Here is a 2,721-nt window from a genome sequence, read left to right as displayed (position 1 = left end):
AAGAGCGATGTCGCGAAGCGGCAGCCGCGCCAAGGGGGAGGAAGAGCTAGAGAACGCGCAACAGACGCCGCTCCGAAGCGTCGCGACGCTACCCGCGGTCGCGCGACTATAACAGTTGGCTCGTAACCTTTTCGACCTCCTTCTGAATTTTTTACTTTCTGACCTTTGTGCAACGTAGGAAAATATCGCAACGAAGACGAATTTTGAAGGAAAATTCATTTTAAGGGAAGAAGAGTGTTCGTTTTGAGAGCTGATCATGTTTTAGCTATTAAGAAACTGTTTCTATGTGTGTATTATTAAATAATTATTCATTTTCAGCAGATTTTATTAATACGTTCACCACCACGTCACCCATGGTGATAGCCTGAATTCATATTCAAATCCTACACTTAAATTTTACAACGAGGAATTATTTATTTGGAAATGCTGTTACGTATTATATATTTTGTATGAGATGAATATTAAATAGCAATACTTTGATGACTTTTGTCACTCCTTTAAACTGAATCATCGCTACTAAAAACAATGTCTTGCATCCGTTAATGATATCGTTATTCTGTAAAAAAGTTAATCAAAATCAGTGATAGGCCAGTCATAGTTCTTTTCATTAAGAAACTAAATTTTATCTTGAAGATGAAATGTCAAGAACATAAATCCACATGGAATTCGTAAATTTGGCAAAGTTTCAAAAGTAACTTAAAGTCTACTAGCTTAAATTCAATGAAAATATGTTTCATAGCTAATATGTTAATAACATTTATAGAGTAACATAGAAATTTTGAATATTCATTGTAAATTCTAATGATATTTATTAACGATGTACAATGTATTGATAATGGATCTTACGATGGGTCTATGATTCTATGATTTTTAAGGTATTATTATCGAGTGAAACTTCAAAACACGCATTTTTGTTCTGCAGTAGCTCACGTTTTATATTAATTCGCATGGAAATCCTAAAGAGAGCATGTCAATAAAATGATGAAAATTATACATTCAAGCCATACGATGGAACAAAAACATTAAAGTCTTCTAAAAGAAAGAATACACCATTTATGCAATAACAATAAAGTTACTCATAAAAGAAACTACGCAATTTTTTAAATATACATCATCTGTGAAATAAGCTTTGTACAGCTTTGTACATTTACTCTGATAACCAAAGACGCGATTTCATCACATAGAAAATCTTCACATCTCTTATCGAACCTTCTTAGCACGGTGTTGTCATCCTCGAGATGACGTGTCGCGAATTAATAGTCAAGAATCACTGGAATCTGACCGAGATTGGTCGTTTCTCCTCGAGCAAGAAACCTTGTTGGTCCTTGAGTGCAGGCGACTTGGACGCAGTGGCTGGCAGCAAGCCGGTTTTGCCTATGGGTAATCGAACATCGAGCAGATATTTCGCGACAGTTGCTTGGATTGAAACGATAAGCGATAACGGTATCGGCGAAAACTAGTTTCGTGGTGGCGCGAACTCCTGCTGACGGAAAATCCGCGCGCTGCCCGTTCAGAATAAAGAAACGGCCCTGTCTCCAATTCCATTCAACATGTGCAAAACTACATATATCGCATTCGTATGCTCCAAAGAGGGTAAAAACAAGAAATATTTACAGAAAAATATTTTATATACTACTTTAAATAATAGATGCTACATCGAAGGCTTAATATTCGGTCACCGTGATATTTAAAGTGAAAAGATTAAATGGAAGTTTAAAAACAATTTACAGTGATGATAATAATTCAAATATCAGTTTGGTAAGAAGAGCAAACGAATATGAATTATTAATTCGAATTATGAAATACGTGTCCCTTTCGTTCGTTATCCGAAATATATTTATCCGATCTATATTTTTTCCAATTTCTGGCCGTGACCGCAAATTGTGATTAGCCTCAGAGTAAGTCCAACTAATAACCACTAAGAGACCCAGCTATCTTGGCACAGATTAGAAGCAACTACTGCATGTGCAGTGGAAGGCGTGTCGACCATGACGACCAATGAATTGGAAATGCAACCGATAGCGTCGTACAAAATCAGTGACGCTTTATAATTCGCTATATCACTCCTCTCCTAACTGAGACTAACAGAATCTGCTTCTTCGATGGATCAACTAAAATACACTAACTTTTAGAACAAATGCACATTTCGGGGACGATTGCTCGTGGAACGTAGATACATCTAATGCAAATAAATATTTAATTGAACTTATTAAAAGTTACGAATTTTGGCTCCCTTTCGATTATATTTCAAAATTGCAGTAATACATAATATTAGGTTGTCCTAAAAGTTTCTTTCGTGAGTTGCATTCAATTATTTTCTGTGGCAGTGTTTATATGAATAGACAATCTAATTTGTTAGACATTGATGCTGTAACAGTAATGAAACGAAATGTAAAAGTACACAATTTTGTAATGTAACATAAAACATCAAATATTGTGTATGAATTAAGTAGTAATAAAACGAAAGTAACTTTTGGAACAACCTAATAGTTACCAGAAGGTTTTCCAAAAAGAAAAAAACCTCCAACCAAATAGTTTAGAAATAGTAATTCTAAAGTTTAGAAGTTCACTCGATGAGCACAGGCATTCTACGTCCTCGCTGTAATATTTATAATAATTACCTGTTTCTATCATACGTTAATTTTCGTGGAACGAAATTATGTAATGGAAAACGGAGAATGCGAGATACCTGAGGTTACATCAATATCGGGAAGAATTTGC

At 35.1% G+C, this 2,721-nt stretch overlaps 1 protein-coding gene across 2 annotated transcripts in view; it reads right to left on the bottom strand.

The window, feature by feature from the left end:
* Window positions 1-2,721, bottom strand: part of LOC128889261 (sestrin-1) — a 209,265-nt gene that overhangs the window by 179,130 nt on the left and 27,414 nt on the right. The gene's annotated exons all lie outside the window — the stretch shown is intronic.

Source organism: Hylaeus anthracinus, unplaced genomic scaffold (genome assembly GCF_026225885.1).
Source record: "Hylaeus anthracinus isolate JK02 unplaced genomic scaffold, UHH_iyHylAnth1.0_haploid 11997, whole genome shotgun sequence".
Taxonomy (NCBI): Eukaryota; Metazoa; Arthropoda; class Insecta; order Hymenoptera; family Colletidae; genus Hylaeus; species Hylaeus anthracinus.
This window is presented reverse-complemented; position numbering and strand designations above follow the sequence as displayed.